Here is a 24,027-nt window from a genome sequence, read left to right on the forward strand (position 1 = left end):
CAGTGATTCTCATCTTTATGGGAGGGGGTCACAGACTCCTGAGAATCTGGCAACAGTTATGTGAATATGTCCTCAAAGTCACATGTGAATATATACACATTTTGCACAAAATTTTCTGTATTCATCAACTGCTTAAAGATATTAATTGTCCCTGAATCAGTCCCTGATTAATCAGTCATTAATCAGTCCCAATCAGGGACTGATTCTCCCTAGGGGTAAGAACCATGGTCACACAGCTCACAACACAGAAGGAACTCAACTAATGCTTATAGAAGGGCACATGAATAAATCTGAGAAAGAAATAAGTAAATTAGTAGACTAAAAACTTACCTAGATGAGGGGTGCCTGGGTGGCTCAGTTGGTTAAGCATCTGACTCTTGATCCTAGCTCAGATCTTGATCTCAGGTCATGAGTTCAGGCCCCAAGTTGTGCTCTGTGTTGGGTGTGAAGCCTACTTAAAAACAAACAAACAAAAAGCAAACACAAACTTACCTACGTGATATTCCAAAATATGAAACTAAAGAGGATACTGGTTACATTGGGTGAAGGGAAGTAATAACAATAAAGGGGGTCCTGGTGATTCTCCAGGAAAAATAACAAAGAAAATGGTACCAGGAAAACAAATAGATTCCGAGAAGGGGGTTAGGAACACAGATTCTATCTTCTGCGGAAAGACAAAGGGAAGAGAAAGAGCGGCTAGGGAAGTGTGAGGCTGTATCTGGAGAGGAGAAAGACCTAGGACTGAGACTGAGAGGGATCCAATCTCTAACTGCGGGGCTTTCCTTGGACTGGGGCCGGCTCCCTGTTCGCACACCTGGGGAGGAGGGGAGCCAGGCCTGGGTGCAGTGGTAGGTTAGAGGCTCAGTCTGCAGCTGGAGAAAGTGGTTCCCTCCCTGGAGGGCTGTGCGACAGTAGGTAACCTGCCTGTGTCCGCCACGCTGGGCGCAGCGGCTGGGCCAAGGGTGTCGTCTGCAGAAGGAAAAGGCCGCACAGTTTCCCTGCAGTGCCGTGGGAAAACACAAAGGCTGCCTGCATCTGCCACCCCAGGGGCTTGCAGTTCAGTGCGCAGCAGGAGAAGGCGGTCCTCCCTGAAGGGCTGTGGCACAGACAAAGCCAGCCGGGACCACATATCACCACTCTGAGAGGCGTTTCCCCAGGGCCAGAGCACATGAGTGGGACTTTGAATCGTAGCCAAGCACAGGGTCAGGGAAGTTGGTGGAGTGAGAAGGACCACCCGTCTGCGCCCGCAGCACAGTGAAGATGACTCAAACTGAGTCCACCGGGTCTGGCTCCATGGAGAAGAGACTGGGGGGGGGGAATCACTATTTCCGCCCCCCCCCCCAACAAGGCAGGGCCTCAGGGATCACTTCCTGGACCCATAGTGGAGGTGGGTCCAGATAATGCCAAACCACACCCCTTTGCAGCACATGCACCGGAGCAGGACAGACCCTGCAGACAGCTACTACCTACAAGCAATGCAGTGCTGCCTGGATTAACTCTAGGTCAATTCTGGATATATAGATATATTCCACGCCCCCCTCTCCCCAATTCTCCTCCTTATCTCTTCCCTCCACTAGGCTGGTTACTCTGATTATTGGTCTGTCTAAACAGACATATTTAATCCATTGTCTTGATACATGTTCTACACCTTCTTCTTTACACTCCTTTCTCTATGAAATAATCAAGCCATATAGTTTCTCTGTATGAGTAACTTTATCTTCATTTCATTTTCCCCACCTCCTTCTTTATTTTCCTTTCTCTCTCTGGATTAAGCCTTTTAGTCTCTCTGCCTAATCAATGCTTATTTTTTCTCCTCTCCCCCTCCCACCCTCGCTCCTGTCATTTGTCTCTTTGTATGTGCTCTACCATCAGCACCGCCTCCACCCTCTTCTTTACTTGTAGTCAGTGTTTTTGGGTTTTTTGTTTTTAGTCTTTAGGTTTTTGTTTTTGTTTATTTGTGTTATTTGTTTGTGTGTTTGCATGTTTTTGTCTTCTGTTTGTCGATCTGTTTTCCTTTACAGGGCTACTCCAGGAACAAATCAAAGCACATCTGGTGGAGGGTCCAAAATATTACTACAAGTAGGGTAATAAAATAACCAAAGTTACAACAACACAGAGCAGGTAACAATCCCTGAAAAAACACCTCCTGAAGGACGAGGCCCTGTACAGTGTATTACCCTCCTTTAATATAGCAGTGCTCGCAGGTGCAGAGCATACAACAAGCTTTTAAAATGAATAGGGGACAGAATGCTAGCCAAAATGATGAAACAGAAGAATTCTTCTCAAAAGAAATCCCAGGAAGTAGCAACAGCTACTTAATTAATCAAAACCGATTTAAGCAATATAATGGAACAAGAATTTAGAATAATAGTCATAAAATTAATCACTGGGCTTGAAAAAAGCATAGAGGACAGCAGAGAATCTATTGCTACAGAGATTAAAGGACTAAAAAATGGTCATGATGAATTTAAAAATGCTATAAATGAGATGAAAAATAAAATGGAGGCGGTTACAGTGCAGATTGAAGAGGCAGAGGGGAGAATAGGTAAATTAGAAGATAAAATTATGGAAAAAGAGGAAGCTGAGAAAAATAGAGATAAAAAAATCGAGGAGTATGAGGGGAGAATTAGAGAACTAAGTGATGCAATCAAACACAACAATATCCGTATCATAGGAATTCCAGAAGAAGAAGAAGAGAGAGAAAGGGGCTGAAGGTGTACTTGAACAAATCACAGCTGAGAACTTCCCTGATCTGGGGAAGGAAAAAGGCATTGGAATCCAAGAGGCACAGAGAACTCCCTTCAGACATAACTTGAATCAATCTTCTGCATGACATATCATAGTGAAACTGGCAAAATACAAGGATAAAGAGAGAATTCTGAAAGCAGCTAGGGATAAACGGGCCTTAACATACAAAGGTAGACAGATAAGGGAAGTAGCAGACCTATCTACTGAAACTTGGCAGGTCAGAAAGGAGTGGCAGGAAATCTTCAATGTGAGGAACAGAAAAAATATGCAGCCAAGAATCCTTTACCCAGCAAGTCCGTCATTCAGAATATAAGGAGAGGTAAAGGTTTTCCCAAGCAAACAAAAACTGAAGGAATTCATCACCACCAAACCAGCCCTACAAGAGATCCTAAGGGGGACTCTGAGTGAAATGTTGCAAGGACCACAAAGTACCAGAGACATCGCTACAAGCATGAAACCTACAGATATCACAATGACTCTAAACCCATATCTTTCAATAATAACACTGAATGTAAATGGACTAAATGCCCCAACCAAAAGATAGGGTGTCAGAATGGATAAAAAAATCAGACCCACCTATTTTCTGTCTACAAGAGACTCATTTTAGACCTGAGGACACCTTCAGATTGAAAGTGAGGGGATGGAGAACTATCTATCATGCTACTGGAAGTCAAAAGAAAGCTAGAGTAGCCATACTTATATCAGACAAACTAGACTTTAAAGGCTGTAATAAGGGATGAAGAAGGGCATTATATAATAATTACGGGGTCTATCCATCAGGAAGAGCTAACAATTATAAATGTCTATGCACTGAATTCGAAAGCCTCCAAATATATAAAACAATTAATCACAAACATAAGCAATCTTATTGGTAAGAATGTGGTAATTTGAGGAGACTTTAATACTCTATGTACAACAACAGATAGAAGATCTAGACAGAGAATAAATAAAGAAACAAGGGCCCTGAATGAGACATTGGATCAGATGGACTTGACAGATATATTTAGAACTCTGCATCCCAAAGCAACAGAATACACTTTCTTCTCGAGTGCACATGGAACATTCTCCAAGACAGATCACATTCTGGGTCACAAAACAGCCCTTAATAAGTATAAAAGAATTGAGATCATACCATGCACACTTTCAGACCACAATACTATGAAACCTGAAATCAACCACAGGAAAAAGTCTGGAAAACCTCCAAAAACATGGAGGTTAAAGAACATCCTACTAAAGAATGAATGGGTCAACCAGCCAATTAGAGAAGAAATTAAAAAATATATGGAAACAAATGAAAATGAAAAAACAACAATCCAAATGCTTTGGGATGCAGTGAAGGCAGTCCTGAGAGGAAAATACATTGCAATCCAGGCCTATCTCAAGAAACAAGAAAAATCCCAAATACAAAATCTAACAGCACACCTAAAGGAAATAGAAGCAGAACAGCAAAGGCAGCCTAAACCCAGCAGAAGAAGAGAAATAATAAAGATCAGAGCAGAAATACACAATATAGAATCTAAAAAACAGTAGAGCAGATCAATGAAACCAAGACTTGGTTTTTCAGAAAAATAAAAAAAATTGATAAACCTCTAGCCAGGCTTCTCAAAAAGAAAAGGGAGAGGACCCAAATAGATAAAGTCATGAATGAAAATGGTATCATTAAAACCAATCCCTCAGAAATACAAGCAATTATCAGAGAATACTATGAAAAATTATATGCCAACAAACTGGATAACCTGGAAGAAATGGACAAATTCCTAAGCACCCACACACTTCCAAAACTCAAATAGGAAGAAATAAAAAATTTGAACATACCCATAACCAGTGAAGAAATTGAATAAGTTATCAAAAATCTCCCAACAAATAAGAGTCCAGGACCAGATGGCTTCCCTGGGGAATTCTACCAGACATTTAAAGCAGAGATAATACCTATCCTTCTCAAGCTGTTCCAAAAAATAGAAAAGGAAGGAAAACTTCCAAACTCTTTCTATGAAGCCAGCATTACTTTGATTCCTAAACCAGACAGAGACCCAGCAAAAAAGAGAACTACAGGCCAATATCCCTGATGACTATGGATGTAAAAATTCTTAACAAGATACTAGCAAATCGAATTCAACAGTATATAAAAAGAATTATTCACCATGATCAAGTGGGATTCATTCCTGGGATGCAGGGCTGGTTCAACATTCGCAAATCAATCATCACATTAATAAAAGAAAAGAACCAGATGATTCTGTCAATCGATGCAGAAAAAGCATTTGACAAAATTCAGCATCCTTTCTAAATAAAAACACTCAAGAAAGTCGGGATAGAAGGAACACACTTAAACATCATAAAACCCATTTATGAAAAGCCCACAGCTAATATCATCCTCAGTGGGGAAAAATTGAGAGCTTTCCCCCTGAGATCAGGAACACGACAGGGATGTCCACTCTCACCACTGTTGTTTAATATAGTGTTGGAAGTGCTAGCATCAGCAATCAGACAACAAAAGGAAATCAAAGCCATCAATATTGGCAAAGATGAAGTCAAGCTTTCACTTTTTGCAGATGACATGATACTATACATGGAAAACCCAAGAGACTCCATCAAAAGTCTGCTAGAACTGATACATGAATTCAGCAAAGTTGCAGGATACGAAATTAATGTACAGAAATCAGTTGCATTCTTATACACTAATAATGAAGCAACAGAAAGACAAATAAAGAAACTGATCCCATTCACAATTGCACCAAGAATCATAAAACACCTAGGAATAAACCTAACCAAAGATGTAAAAGACCTGTATGCTGAAAACTATAGCAAGCTTATGAAGGAAATTGAAGAAGATACAAAGAAATGGAAAAACATTCCATGCTCATGGATTGGAAGAATAAATATTGTTAAAATGTCAATACTACCCAAAGCAATCTACACATTCAATGCCATCTCAATCAAAATTGCACCAGCATTCTTCTCGAAGCTAGAACAAGCACTCCTAAAATTTGTATGGAACGCAAAAGACCCCAAATAGTCAAAGTAATATTGAAGAAGAAGACCAAAGCGGGAGGCATCACAATCCCACACTTTAGCCTCTACTACAAAGCTGTAATCATCAAGACAGCATGGTACTGGCACAAAAACAGACACACAGACCAATGGAATAGAATAGAGACTCCAGAATTGGACCCACAAAAGTATGGCCAACTAATCTTTGACAAAGCAGGAAAGAATATCCAATGGAAAAAAGACAGTCTCTTTAACAAATGGTGCTGGGAGAACTGGACAGCAACATGCAGAAGGTTGAAACTAGACCACTTTCTCACACCATTCACAAAAATAAACTAAAATGGATAAAGGACCTGAATGTGAGACAGAAAACCATCAAAATCCTAGAGGAGAAAGCAGGAAAAAACCTCTCTGACCTCAGCCGCAGCAATTTCTTACTTAACACACCCACAAAGGCAAGGCAGTTAAAAGCAAAAAGGAACTACTGGGACCTCATGAAGATAAAAAGCTTCTGCACAGAAAGGAAACAATCAACAATACTAAAAGGCAACCAACGGAATGGGAAAAGATATTTGCAAATGACATATCAGGCAAAGGGCTAGTATCCAAAATCTATAAAGAACTCACCAAACTCCACACCTGAAAAACAAATAATCCAGGGAAGAAATGGGCAGAAGACATGAATAGACACTTTTCTAAAGAAGACATCCAGATGGCCAACAGGCACATGAAAAGATGTTCAACGTCACTCCTCATCAGGGAAGTACAAATCAAAACCACACTGAGATTCCACCTCATGCCAAATGAACAAATCAGGAGACTACAGGATGCTGGTGAGGATGTGGAGAAACAGGAACCCTCTTGCACTGTTGGTGGGAATGCAAACTGGTGTAGCCGCTCTGGAAAACAGTGTGGAGGTTCCTCAAAAAATTAAAAATAGATCTACCCTATGACCCAGCAATAGCACTGCTAGGAATTTACCCAAGGGATACAGGAGTGCTGATGCATAGGGGCACTTGTACCCCAATGTTTATAGCAGCACTTTCATCAATAGCCAATTATGGAAAAAGCCTAAATGTCCATCAACTGACGAATGGATAAAGAAGATGTGATTTATATATACAATGGAAGACTACTTGGCAATGAGAAAGAATGAAATCTGGCCATTTGTACCAACATGGATGGAACTGGAGAGTGTTACGCTAAGTGAAATAAATTAGGCAGAGAAAGACAGATACCAAATGTTTTCACTCATATGTGGATCCTGAGAAACTCAACCGAAGACCAGGTGGGAGGGGAAGGGGTGGGGAAAGTTATAGAGAGAGAAGGAGGCAAACCATAAGAGATCTTAAATACTGAGAACAAACTGACAGTTGATGGGGGGTGGGGGGGGAGGGGAAAGTGGGTCATGGGCATTGAGGAGGGCACCTGTTGGGATGAGCACTGGGTGTTGTATGGAAACCAATTTGACAATAAATTTTATGAAAAAAAAAAGGAAGCAAAATGCAGCTCCCTCCCCCCCACCCCCCCGAAAAAAAGAACACAGATTCTACAACCAGATTGCCTGGGTTCCAATCCTGACTATTCCACTTGCTAGTGATGTGATCTTGGGCAATAGCTTAAGCACTCTGTACTTCAGTTTTGTCATCTGCACAATTGGCACATAGTAACTGCCATAGTATATGGCTGGTATACAGAAAGTACTCAGTAAAGTTAGCTTTTATGGTGGTGTCTAGATATGAAAGCACAGACTATGGGTGATAAACAAAAGAGGACTTGCAATTTGGGGGCAATGATGCTACTGTTGTCGGTGCACCTGGGTGGCTTAGTCAATTAAGTGTCCGACTTCGGCTCAGGTCATGATCTCACAGCTTGTGGGTTTAAGCCCTGAATCGGGCTCTGTGATGACAGTTCAGAGCTTGGAGCCTGCTTTGGATTCTGTCTCCCTTTCTCTCTGCCCCTTCTCTGCTCATGCCCTCTTACCCGCTCTCAAAAATAAATACACATTAAAATAATAATAATTAAAAAAATGATGCTGTTGTCTAACAGACATCACCAAAAACCTAGAGCGATGAGACCCACTAAATAGTATCTGACAAAAAAAAAAAACAAAAAACAAAAAAAAAACCCAAAACAACCAACAAAGAAGGCAGAGACCATATACTCATGAAATATAAACATGAGTGGAAATCCAGGAACCTCAAAGGAAAGAAGAGGATAGAAACTTTTTGGGTGAGAGCTTAAAGAGAAATGAACAGAAATGTGCCTACACACAGTGCTTGCTGACGGTAACTGTCTAGATTCACTACTTCTTCTTTTCTTAGTGTCTTTTTTAACCTGACTCCCCTTTAGTGGCCTTTATTGGATTTTTAGATCTGTCTCCAGGTCCTCAGTTTTTGGCTAAATGTTGAGAATTCTACTCCTGCCTTATTGAACCTAGCTTCCTTTGTCTGAAGCATCCTTTGCAGCCCCAATACGGGATCTCTTCACACCTCTGACCCCATCTTACCAGTTGAACCAACATCTAGCTCTCAGCAGGGTGGACAACACAGGCCACTCGGTCCAACCAAAGGAATGGATGGGGCTTCCCTAAAGCAAATTAAAAAACTGGAACAGAGGAAGGATACAGCTGGGAATTATCCAGGTTTGAAAAATTCTACCATTTCTAAAGAAGAGGGGATAGAAAAGGTTCTCTTCTGGCTCAAAAATGAGGGGAATAAATGAGGGGGGTGGCTGTCAAGCTAACCATAGAGCCTGTAACAAAATGTTTGGGGAGAACATGCTTGGGTTTATAACATGAGAAAGAGAAGAACATTAACATTGTTATTCAGGGCTGGAGGCTTATATTATAAAAAGCCAGTTTCAGAAAGTACAGCACAATGATGGACTTTCTCCCATTTACCAGAAACTATAACAAGAAAATATAGCACAAAATACACAGGAAGCTCTCAGAAATGAAATTTGGAAGATGTAATTGTAAATGAGGAAGAACTAAGGAATTAGGAAGGCACTGTAACCATACTGCACTCTGACTAGCAAAGATAAAGAAAGGACATGAACAAATGATGGAAGTAATGGGGCAAACTGACAACAGAGGCTAAAGTGTGATGCAGAGCAGTGTCAAGTTGTCTAAGAGATATATTTTGCAGAAAACACTATCAACCATAAAATGTATCAAACAGAGACCAAATATACTGCTCAATGAAGATAGAGTAATATTTACAGAAGTCAGAAGGCAGAACTGTCTTATTCCTATTTTTTCTTCCGTATTTCTCACCAAAGGAATGCTTTGTAAACTGAAAGGATCAGACAAGCACAGTTAAAAAAAAAAAAAAGACTTGAAGCCCAGGATATGTGGAGATTCTAAGAAAGCACTTGGCCTTTAAATTTGTTCAAGTGGTCAGATCAATCAAGGTGAATTATGTCCTCTGACCTTACCATAGTTTGTTAATTAGATTGTGAAACCATGGTGAGTAATCTTTTTGAGACATCACAGAAAACAGAGCAGTGCTAGAACACCGGAGATAGGCAACTATTGTTCCTGGTTTCCAAAAAGATGGATTTCGCTGAAGTTGACTTTGCTCCCAGGCGACTTTCTGGAGCTCTTCTGGAATGGATTATTGATGAGAGGGCCTAGAGCAGTGGTCCCAAAGAGGAGACTGGGTACTCAAGAAAACTAGCCTCATTCCCTTTTTGAGATGAGATTTCTAGAATGAGAAACTCATCAGTGCTGTAGACACAGTGCACAGGGATTTCACAAGGCATCTGACAGAGTCTGTGCTTGGTCTTTGGAGGGGATAGAGAAATCTAAATGCATAATACCACAGAAGGGTTTGTACTTGACTGAACAACAGCTCAATGTTAACAATGTTGGTTAATTTTCTCCTGTTTTTTTTGCTTGGCTTATTGTGTTCAATATTTTAATTAAGGACATATCACATAGAAGGCAACATTCATCAGATTTTCAAATCATAGAAGTTTAAAAATATCTTAAAAGAACAGAATGCATATATGAAATTTAATGAGAATTTTAAAGTTTCCAAAAGGCAAAAGGGGGAAATACCACTTTAAAAGTCTTAAGGCATTTCAACTGAATGTAAGTTTATAAGTCATAAATGATTTTTTCCTAATTCCTAAGAGTCTATGATTCCCTAAGCATTAATCCTAAAATAACAATTGTAGCAGTAACAGCCACAATGAAATAAAAACAACCCAAAGGTCATTGCTTTTTTTTTTTTTTTTTTTTTGGCTAGCCGTAAGTACATAATTAAAAGATTTTTAAAGCTGTAATATTTCCAAACACCATTCCAATAACATTGCAATTGCATCAGTTACCCATGTGGACTGATTCAATGAGCATATGCTAGTGAAACATACATTACTCTAAAATGATCAGGAACAACTGATATAGTGCCAAGAAGGTAATAGTCATATGGAAAATTCACTTTATTCTCTGGCTGGCTGCCTCAGTTTCCTTTCCTGGTAAATAGGGATAGATAATACTTGCTAACATTGCTTGAGAGGCATGGATCATACAGATGAAAGGCCAAGCCCTTTGACCTATTTCCTCAGAGAAAAATGTTCAAGCATCTCTGCTCCTCTTGTAAAGACAATGTTCATTCTATTGTGTAGTGGTTTGTGACTCACCCCAAGCTTCCCATGGACTGCTCTGTGGAGGGCTCCAGGTAGTTCCTTAGCAAATACAGACGCTCATCATCATGCCTGTGGTGTGGAATCCATGCTGGGTGGATGGCCTTTAGTAATCTTTTCCTAAAAGCAAGGAACACAGAGGATCCACCCTGAAAGTGAAGGGTAGGAAGCTCCTGATTGGTACAGGTAGAGGTAGGCACAGACCTGTCAGGTATCAACTGGAAGTGCTGTGATTGTTCACATTGAAGATGCCAACAGAAGCTTTCTGGGTACAGACTCTACGGAGGTAGCTGGGAGAGGAAGCCCTCAAAGTCAACCCAGGGCATGACTTCAAGAGCACAGTTTGGATTTATCTGAAGACCACAGACACTGAGAGTATCTGCTTCTACTTTGTTCTCTCCCTCATTTGGCTACTGCTTGGGGGAAAAAACAGCACCTGAATTGGAGGGATTTATTGTAAAGTCTTCTGCTCATAAAGAGAGCTCCAGCTTTTCTACTATTCATTTCTTGTTCTGATGTTGGAGAGCTAGTTGATGTTCATTCACTATGGGACATTTTTACTAATGATTCTTAAGTACATGAGTTAAAAAATACCATACAACTGGGCCTTGAGATTAATGTACCCAGCTCTGTACCTCTGATGATCTGAGGAGTTTCTTGAAGGCAAAAGGACAGACCAGTGATATTTCTTCCCTCTGGCCTCTGGAACAGTGGTCTGCCAGCAACCTTTAGGACACATCAATTCTTTATAGTCTAGAAAGGTATTTTTAGAACAAGACATAATCCTTGCTCCCAAGAGCTTTATAACTTAGTTTGGGGGCAACTGAACATATGTAGTTTTGATTAAAGACTATTACACGACATGCCCAATTCAAATATCCAAATCACAAAAGTATTTTTTTTTGGTAGAGGTTGCAGCATGGCTATTTACACAGACCAAACATAGAATATGCATCCTTGTTTTTCTCATTTATTATAGGAACTGTAAAGTGTGAATTGTCCCCTTTCTGTGTGCACAGGACCCAGAGCCTTCCTGGAGGGAGGATTCCTTCCTGAGACAATGAGATGGTTCAAGGTGACACAGATGGGGTGTTACAGCCTCTGCACCACCTGTCCTCACATTTTTATGGGAGTATAATAAACTTCAAATAATAATAATAAAGAAATCCATAGAAGGATAAGAAAATTAAGAAAAGAGTAACTTCTTCCTATAAAAGGGACAAAAACCTTAAGCTGCCTAAAACCCTAACCCATGGCTCAGACAACTAAGAAGCCATCTAAATCCATATTTATCCTGAACTTGTTAACATATACTCTTACTTGAACTAGGTGAATCCTGTTTTGGGTATTTCCTATGCCTTCTTTGGTGGTAACTGTGGCCCCAAAAGAGAGACCAGCAGATGAGGCACCAGGCAGGTGGTGATGGAGAAGGCCTTCAGAGTTTGGATGATGAAGCTGAAAAGACCTGTTGTCACTACAGAGGCAGTTTCCAAAAAAAAGAAAAAAAAATGTATTTAGATGATTAAAACAGTAATTACTTTGACATGAACATAACTAGTTGAGCACATATTAAAGTTTAGCCATCACATAAATGATTTTGGGTTTGAGTATGGCTATCTAAAAAATAAATATTTTATTACTTGGAATTAAGAAAGCCATTACCTCCTCCAAACTATCTTCTTTTTTTTAAAAAAAATTTTTTTTTTCAACGTTTATTTATTTTTGGGACAGAGAGAGACAGAGCATGAACGGGGGAGGGGCAGAGAGAGAGGGAGACACAGAATCGGAAACAGGCTCCAGGCTCCCAGCCATCAGCCCAGAGCCTGACGCGGGGCTCGAACTCACGGACCGCGAGATCGTGACCTGGCTGAAGTCGGACGCTTAACCGACTGCGCCACCCAGGCGCCCCTAAACTATCTTCTTAAAAACGCATTTCGGATGCTGAAATGATCTTGACTTACTCCTATGCCCTCTTCAGTCTGTTGATTGTTACGGTTCGTCAAATCATTAACTCATTACCCTTCAAGCAAACTCTAGATTATGTGTGAGCTTATAAAGAGAATACGAGGAACAGTCAAAGAAGATCACCTTGAAGGTGAGTCATTCAATAACTGTATCAGAGTATAAGCTCCCTGATGGCAGGTAACTGGTTCCCAGTGCCTGGGATAGGGGAAGCTTAATAAATACAGGTTGGAGGAATAATAAGGATAATTAGGCATTTTCCCAAATGGTCAGGCTGCTGAATGCATGTAAAATTCACTGTACCTCTCAAGGAGAGAATAAGGGAACTGGACTATGACCCTGAATGTGGCCGTCTGCCTTTAGGAGGGCTATTAGGAGGGTGGAGAGCAGGCTTTTAGACTTCTTATGGGGTCTCTTTCAGCCCTGAGGGTGTTTTGGGTCTGCTCTCTGTTTTCCTCTGATAAAATCCTGTCTATGCTCCCAACCTCTGATTTCCCCACCTTCCTCTGCTACCCACACTCTTTTCCTCCCTTAAGCCAAGCTAGAACCTCAGTCTCAATGTAGTTCTTACACAATGCACACTTCATTCTGCCCTGGAATAAAACTTCTTCCTACAACCACAACAAACCCTTCAGTCAGTGAAATGGAACAAAATCATGTAAACATAATGCATTCAGGTGAATTTTTAGGTGTTAATGCTATTTGTTTTTAAATTCTAAAACTAACGCTTACTTTAAAAATATCAATAATACAAAAGTATATAAGTAGAAAGAGAAAATCCTCCTTCCCAATTTTCACTTTCCAGAGCTAACTATTATCAGATTCCTCCGTATCCACAATTTTCCCATGCAAATGCGTGTGCGCATGTGCATGCACATATACATGAATTGTTCTTGTTGGTTTCTAAAAGTAAAATCAAGCTACTCATACTATTTCAAATCCGTTTTTTTTTTTTCCAAGTTACTTAGGCTCTCTGCCTCAATTGCCTCACCTATGAAATGGACAAAGAAGGGTTGTTGTGAGGATTAAATCAGCTAATACATGTAAAGTATTTGGAACACTGACTGGTACCTAGTAAGTTCTCAAAAAATATTAACTTCTTATTTTTCCCACAAATTGTCCTCTATTAGTTTACATGAAGTTGTTTTCCATTTGTCACTACTACAAATACTGCTGCAATGAAAAATCCTTGGGCTTTAACTTGGCACATTTGAACAAGTATTCAGATTCTGAGAACTGGAATTTCTAGGTTGAAGGGTAAGCATGCTGCTAGGTCCAACTCACTCACCTTCCAAAATGTGTGCACTTGTACAGAAAGTCATGTATGAGAGTGTTTCCCCACAGCCTTCACCAACACTGCATATTATCCATTCCTGCCATTTTTCAAATATGTGAGGGAAATGACAGTCATAACTGGCATTTCTTGTTATCGTGAGGTTTTCCCTTTTATAATATATTTAGTGAATATTTGTATTTATTCTTCTGTACTTTATTTCCTCCTATAAGGTTTTTTACTTATCAATTTAAGTAATTTAATTATATACAATGGGTATTAACTATAATCTGCTATAAATGTCTGGATATCTTCTGCCAGCTTGTTAACTGTCCATCCGATTTTGAGTATCTTGCATCCTGGAGGAGCTCCATCCTCACCAGCCTCCTCGCTGTCATTTCTCTAGGCCATTCCATTGTTCTATCAGATTAGCCATTTCTGAGTGGTACAGACATAATATGACCAGTGGATCGCATGTCACACACTCAGCCCACTGCTGTAGAGCAGATGCATTTACTTTGCTGTAAATTACGAGAGTGCACTTAATACTATGTAAGCCCTTAGGGAGTGGTGATGGCTAACGCCTATAGACAGGCAAGGCAAACCTCTTTTTTTCTTTAAATTTTTTTAATGTTTGTTTATTTTTGATAAAGAGAGAGAGAGAGTGAGTGGGAGAGGAGCAGTGGGAGACACAGAATCTGAAGTAGGTTCCAGGTTCTGAGCTGTCAGCACAGAGCCCGACATAGGGCTTGAACTCATGAACCCTGAGATCATGATCAGAGCCGAAGTCTGATGCTCAACCCACTGAGCCACCCAGGCTCCCCCAGGCAAGGCAAACTTTTACCCAGAATGCATAACACCTTCTGTTAAAATAAATCACTGCTCCTTCCAGGGTGGAGTTGTCCGTTTGTCCTCCAGTGGCCAGATGGTCTCCTGGAAGGATGGTACTAACTTGGGGGCTAGTTGTGTGTTGGGGTGGGTTGGACATTCAGCAGTAGCAGTAGCTGCATGGAGGCAAAGTGCCCATCCCGCTGTCATGACTCTTCCCACACCCACTGTGTCATCAGTGGGGTGACCAATGGCAGAGATGACTAATGTCAAATGCCATTTTGTGTACATACTTGGTTGTTTAGTGCCTCTTTCATGGTGGGAGATTTCAACTGGAACTGCTATTTCTGGGTTGAAGGGTATGCATGCTGCTAGGCCCAAATAACTCACTTTCCAAAATGTGTGTGCTAGTACAACAAAGCATGAGCGAGAGAGTCTGTTTCCCTGCCACCTTCACCAACATGGTCTCAGGTGGACATAGCAGCAAGTGCTTTTGATGCAACTTCACAACATTCAGCCAATTATTTTTGCATAATATCCCATTTTAAGGAGCCAGGTGAATTTGCTTTGTGAATGGAAGAAAGGTAGTTTTCCATATAGGTTTTTCTAAATTTATGTAGAGAACAGTTCACATTTTTTTTGTTTTTTAATGTTTATTTTTGAAGGAGAGAGAGACAGAGTGTGAGCAGGGGAGGAGCAGAGAGGGAGGGAGACACAGAATCCAAAGCAGGCTCCAGGCTCTGAGCTGTCAGCACAGAGCCTGACGCGGGGCTCAAACTCATGAGCTGTGAGATCATGACCTGAGCCAAACTGACTGAGCCAGTCACCCCAAACAGTTCACATTTCTAATGTACAATATGAAAATTTTGACACATTGTACCTATTCCCATATACCCACTCAGAAGTCTCTTGTCCCCAGTCTTCCAATCTTTCCCCTTCCAGGTTCTGCCCAGGTGGCCAAACCATTTGAGTCATGTATATACCTAACCTTGGGCCACTCTGTTTTCTACACAAAATGAAAAACCAGGTGCATTACCTAAGATTCTGCCCATTGGGAGAATTTTCCCTTACCACCTCTGAGTGGGGAGTGCAGATACCATATCTGGCTTGTATGCACATACTGATTTGTGAACCAAGCTCAGACTTTTTCTTTCTGTCTCAGTTTGTCATGAGGAACTCTCACTCTCCACCAGGTAACCATAGGTATGAACTGCAGGAGAGATGCTGATACAAGAGCAGTGGATAACTGGGGTCTGGGTTAGCTTCCAATCTGACTTGTGCTTGATTCTAGATGGACCGCTTCTATTATACCTTCTTGCTTCTGGGCTTGCTTGATTGCATTTTAGCAAGATCCTGAAGTTATTTGTGTTCATTTTAAAATCTTAGAAGTACTACCTAGTGTCAGACAGACAGAAGGAAGGATGGAAGTGACAGCACCTTTTAGGCAGAGGACCAAAGCTCCAGAGCAAGAAACAGAATGGGAAATTCTGATGGTAAAAAAAGGGGGTGTTGAGACAATACTGGAGAGATAGCCAGGGGCCAGATCACAGAGGGCACATATGCCACCTTACAGATTTGGGACAGTATTCTGGTTGAATAAATAGGAAGCCATTGAAGGGTTTTAAAGAAGGATGTAACATGATCATATCATGTCTGTGTGTGTGTATGTGTGTGTGTGTGTGTGTGCGTGTGTGTGCGTGCGTGTGTATCCACAAATTTGTATAACTCTGGCTTAAATCTGATGAATGGCTTGGAAGGGAAGGAAAATGAATGCAGGACAATACTGAGGAGACAACCACATAGTCAGGTTGGAAATAATGGTGGCTTGGAACAACACAGTAGCCATGGGAATAAACAGAGGGAGAGGCAGATGTAGGCAATTTCTCTGAGGTGGGATTGACAGGACTTCATGCCTGAACACATACATGCACGGAGAGAATGAAGCATCTTGGATCACTCCCTCATTTCTGGCTCAATATCTCAGAGATGGCTGTACTGATAAGGAGATCTGTTTTGGGACAGAGGTGTCTTTGAGACACATCCGTGTGGCAACGAAAGCCAAACTTCAAGAACCAAGGGTCTTGGCCTTGGTACAAGAGTCCTTGAGTTGAGAATGTGACAGGGAGAAGGTGCCATCCATTAGTCTCTAGTATTTTATACATCAGTGTAGATGCTTTTTTCTGTCATTAATGCAAATAAAACATTTTTAGTGATAAGGTCTTGCTGTTTAGCCTCCTTTGAGGTCTTGTCCCTGAAGACCACTGAGATAGACTTCTTATGATTGTCACAACTTCTGTCTTCCCACATTTTATGTTTCTCTTCACATATGCTTTTTTGTTTGTTTGTTTGTTTGTTTGTTTGTTTGAATTGAGATGTTGGGGCACCTGGGTAGCTCAGTCAGCTAAGCGTCTGACTCTTGATTTCGGCTCAGATCATAATCCCATGGTTGTGGGATCAGGCTCCAGCATGGAGCCTGCTTAAGATTCTCTCTTCCTCTCCCTCTTCCCCTCCCCTGCTCTCTCTCTCTCAAAAATATAAAATAAAAATTGAGATATAATACACATACCATAAAACTCACTTTTAAAGTGTGCAGTTCAGTAGTTTTTAGTATATTCACAGGTGTATAGCTATCACTACTATCTAATTCCATAACATTTTCATCACCCCCAAAGAAACTCTATATCCATTAGTAATCAACTCCCTGTTCCCCTCTCCCCTCAGCCTTTGGCAACCACTAATGGACTTTCTGTCCCCAGGAATTGGCTTATTCTGGATGTTTCATATAGAAGGAATCATATAACATGCAGCCTCTTGTGTCTGGCTACTTTCACTTAAAGAATGTTTGCACGGTTCATCCATGTTGTAGTATATATATCAGTATTTCATTATTTTGTATGGCTGAATAATATTCCCTTGTATGGATATACCACATTTTTTAAATAATATTTTGTTATCAGTTGATACAGTTGGGCTGTTTCTACTTTTGGTTATTATAAATAATGCCATGAACATGTGTGTATAAGTTTTTGTGTGTACATATGTTCTCAGTTCTCTTGGGTATATACCTAAGAGTAGTCCTTTGGTAATTCCATGTTTAACTTTTTGAAGAACTGCCAATTTTTCTTCCAGTGGCTGCACCATTTTCATTCTTCCCAGCAATGGTTAAAGGTTCCAATTTCTCCACATCCTTGTCAACACTATTATCCATCATTTTGATTATAGCCATCCTCCTGGGAATGAAATGGTTTCTCACTGTGATTTTCATTTGCATTTCCTTAATGACTAATGACTTTGACCATCTTTTTAAGTGCTTATTGGCCATTTATATATTTTCTTTGGATAAATGTCTGTTCAATTCCTTTGCCCATTTTTAACTTGCATTATGTATCTTTTTATTGCTGAGTTTTAAGAGTTTTTAAAATATATCCTCCATAAACATCTTTATTAGATATATTACTTACAAATATTTTCTCCCATTCTGTGGTTTGTCTTTCAATTTCCTATAGTATCTTTTGAAGCACAGAAGTTTTCAGTTTTGATGAAGTCTAATTTATCCATTTTTTTTTCTTTAGTCCCACAGACTCTTGTATACAGTGCCTGGATCCATTCTGACAATAAAAGGAGGCTGATAGCAGATGGGGACATATGAGAAAATGACAACTTTACAGTTCACACTACTAATAAAATTATTTAGAAAATTGCCTTTCACTAGACAGTGTAATTTCTGTTGGTGGATACAAGCCAAATATGAATCATACACAAATCATCATCTTCTATTCCATTCAGCTGGATGGATTTAAGAAACAGAGTAATAGAGAATATCATTCTAGAGGAAACCAGTTAGTATTTGTGCTATGTAAAATATGATTTCTAAATTGCTTAAGCATATCTATCAAAATCCAAATGGAACATTTAAAATCAGCATCATATAAAAGCAATCCTCTGTGAAATGATTTCTAAACTATGAACATTTATCTTTCAGACCTAGCATCTCAAAGCATAAACACTGGATAGACTGCTATGTTGGAACAGTCACCCCATTTCCCCAGAAATTTGTATTTGATTCATGAGTACATTCCAAGGAACATAGGATCCAGGTTTGTCTTTTGGAGCCTGGAATAAAAGAACAAATGTGGACATTTGTAACTTGGAAAATGTTTGTGCCAGGTGAGAAATAGCATAATGTAAAACAGGATAAAAACCACCCAGAGGGTGATCAGGACAATGAGAGGTCTCAGAATGACAGAATGAAAAATGTGGAAGAATCTAGGACAGGACTAAGAATCAGGGCAGGGCAGCTACAAGAATCATCACCTCACACTTGAAGAGGGGCAAATGAACAGTGCAATTAGTCTCTGTGTTCCTCCGTAGTGAAGAAGTGATTCACGGGGCTTAGGAAAAGCTATAAGGGGTGCCATGCAGAGCAAGTATTGAGAGGAGGTGAAGGAGGGGGCTTTCCCCGCAATATAAGGAACACCTTGTGTATAGTCAGAAGGGCCACTGTGAATGGCATGACTTTCCCCTATAATTAAATCTCATCACTGAAAGTGACCAAGGAGAACTGAGATGTTTACTCTGTGGGGGTGTTGATACATGTGGGATTCTGCTCTTGGGGTTGGGCCAGAAAGGGCCCTTCCCACTCTACAGTTCAAACCAGGAAATACACATACAATCAAGTGCCTGATTGGGTAGAGTGAGACCGACTGTTGGGGTGGCCCATATTCTTGGCCTGGGTATCTTAGGTTCAGGGCATAGTTCCTGAACTCCCATTCCTGACCAACATGTCCTGGGAAGCGAATAAAACCAAGGAGGAACATGTAACTGATGAACGATCAATGAACCTTCATTTTCATTATAGAACTAAGCCCTGCTGTGAGCTGGGTAAGACCAGACTGACGAAAAATTGCAATCTAAGGGCGCGTCTGCTCTTCCTATGCTCAAATGCCCTCAGGATTCCTGTCACCTTTTCTCCCATGGAAAACCGCCATGGTGGGGTAATAAAACTTGACCATAAGGACGGGGGCAAAAATTCATAATTTTATGAACAGAACATAACATACCATTTTTGTGAATTTATCTTCACAGACTATTCTAATCTTCTCTGGGGTCAGTGGACTACTGAGCTTCAATGGTCCAAACAGGCCCCTCTCTTGTCCTGCTGCATTGTGTCATGAATGGCAAAAAATACTGATCATTCCAGGAATATCCCAGACTCTACTAGACCCTTGAAAGGAAACAAGTCAACTAGAGTAGGGCTCTCTCTCTCTCTCTCTCTCTGCATCTATATGTATATATACATATATGTGCATCTATAGGCAAATATGGTATAGATGCACATATAAAATACTAAAATATATGTAACATTTTCCTTTAAAAAAGTAATTTAACATTTTAGTCTAGTATTCTCATTCTTCGGATTCCATCCTAAGGAAATTATCCCAAATGGAGAAAGCATATATAGATATAAGATGATTACTGCAAAATGAAAAATCAGATATAACCTGATGGTAATAGTTCATGTTAAGCTCCAAGATTTGAAGTATTTAAAAAAACTATAAAATTGTTAAATTAATTTATAATTAAAATGTTTAATAGAGCTTTTCTTCTATAAGCCTGGTAGAAACCCCAAACAACCAAGAAATGAAGGAACCTCTGCTAGTTCCCTGCACAGTTACTACAAATCACATAAACATGCATGTATTTATCAAGCACAACTTACCTTCAACAACTACAGGGTATTTGAGCTTTGAGATGGAAGCAATAAAGAAACGTGCAACTCTGTGGGGATGCCACAGATGGCAGGGATTTTATATTGGTTTGGACCGTGAGTGTATAGGACACCCTAAGGAGAATAATTCAGCTCCTCTATTGTATAAAGTCCCATGCCTTGAATAAATGCACCTTCAATCTGGGGAGGGAGGAAGAATTTCCATATATGAGAAAATACAATCAACAGTAGCATTTCAACTTCATGCTGTTTATTTGAATTGTTAAAATACAGTATAAGAGGGTTTTCAGCATGTCATGGAAGATGTCTCTGAGAGTTTACTTAAAAGTTTGCCTCAAAGCATTTCTACAACATCTTAATCAGCGCTAAATTCAAAGTAAAAAACTTGAGTGTAAATCTCAATTTGGCAGTAAAAGTATAGCTTTAGAAGAGGCGTCAAAGAGCCTATGGCCCAAAAGCCCTCCTTTTTTCTGTCCATGAGCCAGAAGGAACCCTCTGACCTATCCACAGACTCCAGCACACTGAAAAGTGCTCTCAGGGTCTGAAAATTCCCTCATTGCATCTCATCTCACCATCCTTGCTCATATTGGGCTTGGCTTCACATTTCTGCACTCTTGTTTCCTGGCCTGTGACATGAACTCTGTTGTGTGCTAAGCTTCCTACACAGCTTTAAAACGCTCCAATTCTTAGATGTCAGCCTGTGGGAAAAATTGCTTTCCACACATCTTTCTGATTTCTGGGTCTCCTCTTTGTTTACCTCCTTGCTGTGGCCATATTTTCTCTGTCCCACTCTCTACCCTCACATGTATCTATCTGCAGGGAGATTCTTCTCTAACATGATGTTAGATGAATCTTCCTAAAACTCTAGACCATATCCCAGGCCACATCACCTCCACCTATGAAGGCAGGTGCCTGTCTTTGGGGCCTCACATTCCGCTCCTCTGACACAGGTACTCTCCACTGTCATCAGCACACCCCCTTCCCTGCCCTGCCACCAGCCAGCCATGAACACAAACTATGCTGAATTTCATGTCTTTCTTTAGGGAGATGTCTTCCATTCTCCTCTTGTTCATTCCTTGACTACTTCATCCACATGCACTGCCTCCCAGAAGCCCGCTTTGACTTCTCCAACCCATATATTCTTCCCATTCTCCAATGACACATGTCATGATTGGAGAGTACCTCAAATTATGTTCTGAACTGGAGGTAGTAATGAGCTGAATTGCCCACTGGTAAATAAAGTGAGTGAAGCTTCCAGTTGAGTCCTGAGTCCTAGAATCACAGAGTGCATGATTCTCTAAAAAGGCAGCCAACTGCTTTTCCTTAGGCACATGCAGCTCCAGTGCTGGTAAATTTTCTGTTTCCAAGAGATGCTAGACATTTGAATAATTATGTAAGGATGATGGTGAATTTTTAATCTTGTCAATTATTTCAAATTTGAATAAAAAATGTCTGTGGGCAAAACAGGCTACCTATTAATAACAACTGCTGTAACTATTTGATGATTTGATGTGCTCCCAACCCAACTTTAAACTCCTCAAAGCTACAGCCCATCATATGCCCAAGACTTCACACTTAGCATACAGTCTACTTCTGATCTCACTGGGATCGGGCCCATTTTGTCACCTCTAGGCTCGCTTCTGCCTCACTCAAGATCCTCAATCACAGACCGTATGTCTCTTCAAACACTAATTCAAAACATCCTTTTTTCCTTCTCTTTTTAAAACAATAAGAGATTTGAGTTCTGTGGCTGGCCTCAATAGACAGATTCTGACTTCAGGGGCAGAAAAATAAGATGATGAATAAGCTGGATGGAATGTTTTCTCTACAGACATCCAGAGCAGTTATGGCTTTTACAAAAGGGATTGAGGCAAAACAGGTACACATACCTGGCCTATGTCAAGGGCTGGATTTATACTGAAGCCAACATCCATGCCAATGTCTGTTTGGATGTTCTAGTAATAAAAAAGAGAAAAAATGTTTATCTTAATGAATACAACTTAAGGAGACAGGCTGAGAACACTTCATGCCAGGACACCACTGGTACAGAACCTTTCTTTGGGCCACATATTTCAGGAGAAAGAATCAACAAAGATTTTATTGTGTAACAGTTCATTATGTATAAATTTCAAAGTTATACACATACTCAACCGGCTTAAGCACTGATTTTTTTTCCCTCAGAAGCAATAGGAGATGGGGCGTCTGGGTGGCTCAGTGAGTTAAGCATCTGACTTTGGCTCAGGTCATGATCTCACAGCTTGTGAGTTTGAGCCTCACATCAGGCTTGCACATGTGAGTGTGCTCTCTCTCTCTCTCAAATAAATAAACATTTAAAAAAATCTTTAAAGAAAAGAAACAACAGGAGAGAAAAATATTTGACTTTCTTCGGGCTGAGTGATGTAACTTATGGAGTTTAATCCACTACAACAGACATTAATCTATGACACAGAAAATGTTTATGGCCCTCATGATCCTTGTTGAAAAACTCTGTGGCTACCATACAACCCAACATCCGGAGTCCAGCTGGCTGGGTAACATCTACTGAAGCACAGAACTCAGGGAGCATCAGCCAAAAAGTCTTCAATTATTGCTATTGTGGAGTTTTCAATTTTAGACCAGAGGAAAGATAAATCTAACACTACAACTTGGTCACCAAGAGTTCCTGATAAGTTACAAATAAGGAATACAGCAGGCCTAGCTAGGTTACTGGTAACACCTTTGCTCTCCAGCAAGTCTGGACCTTCTTTCAGTGACATACTGGCTTCTGCCATGACAAACAGATTCTACTTATAATTATTAATGGAACAAAGGAAATCCCAAGAGTTTTTCTTTTTTTAAAAAAAACGTTTATTTATTTATTTTGAGAGAGAGAGAGAGAGAGAGAGAGAGATTGATTTACAGTGTAAGCAGGGGAAGGGCAGAGAGAAAGAGAGAGAGAATCCCAAGCAGGCTTCGTACTGTCAGAGCAGAGCCCCACACAGGGCTCGAACTCCCAGTGAGATCATGACCTGAGGCAAAATCAAGAGTTGGCCGCTTTACCGACTGAGCCACCCAGGTGCCCCAATCCAAGAGTTTTCTTGTTTGATTTGGGACTTTCATCTGACATTTTTCTTAAGAAAAGTAGAGAGTGATCCAGAAAATTTTACTATAATAAAACACTTCTGTTATTTAAGGATACCATGAAATGTAAAGTTATTTACAAATATAAAGTTATTTACTTTACAAATACAAAGTTATTTGGTATAATAAAACACTTCCCTTATTTAACGACACCATTTAGCAAGGCTGGCCTTCCAGCAGACTAGTGGCCTCAATTATTGGTGAGAGCAGATGCTCTTAAGTCTGCAGTGCTGGCAAGGGTTCTGTTTTCAAAGCCATGGACTTACTGTTTGTCATTGTCTTTTGTTAGGGCAGAAGGAGAGTGGTTCTAGGTTGTGGTAGCCAGCCTTCAAGATGGCCTGCAATGATCCCCATGTGCTGCATTCAAATCCTTATGTATTCCCCTGCCTCACTCTACACCAGGGTTAATTTGTCTTGCAGAAGTGCTAGTACATCACCCCGGTGTTAGGTTATAAAAGATGGTGGCTTTTGTCGTGGATGTTCTCTCACTTGCTCATACTCTCTTTTTTCCTTTGCACCAGTCCCTCTGGGTGTGGGAGGCAGCATGCATATCCTATGGACACTGAGATGTCCTATAGAGAGGTCCATGTAGTAAGGAATGGAAACTTCTGGGCAACAGCCAGTGAGAAACGGAGGCCTCCTGCCAACAAGCATGTGATGGAGCTTGGAATCAGATTTCCAGCCACCACTGCAGCTTTGGGATAAATGCAGACTTACCTGACAGCTTGAT

At 40.5% G+C, this 24,027-nt stretch overlaps 1 pseudogene; it reads right to left on the bottom strand.

Annotated features, from left to right (window-relative positions):
* Positions 1–853: 853 nt before the first annotated feature.
* The window catches only part of LOC124514165 (aldehyde oxidase-like), a 95,333-nt pseudogene continuing 72,159 nt past the window's right edge, over positions 854–24,027 (bottom strand).

This window comes from Lynx rufus, unplaced genomic scaffold, assembly GCF_022079265.1.
Source record: "Lynx rufus isolate CCGP_SWC_20201006 ecotype Redwood Valley unplaced genomic scaffold, mLynRuf1.p SCAF_2, whole genome shotgun sequence".
Classification (NCBI taxonomy): domain Eukaryota; kingdom Metazoa; phylum Chordata; class Mammalia; order Carnivora; family Felidae; genus Lynx; species Lynx rufus.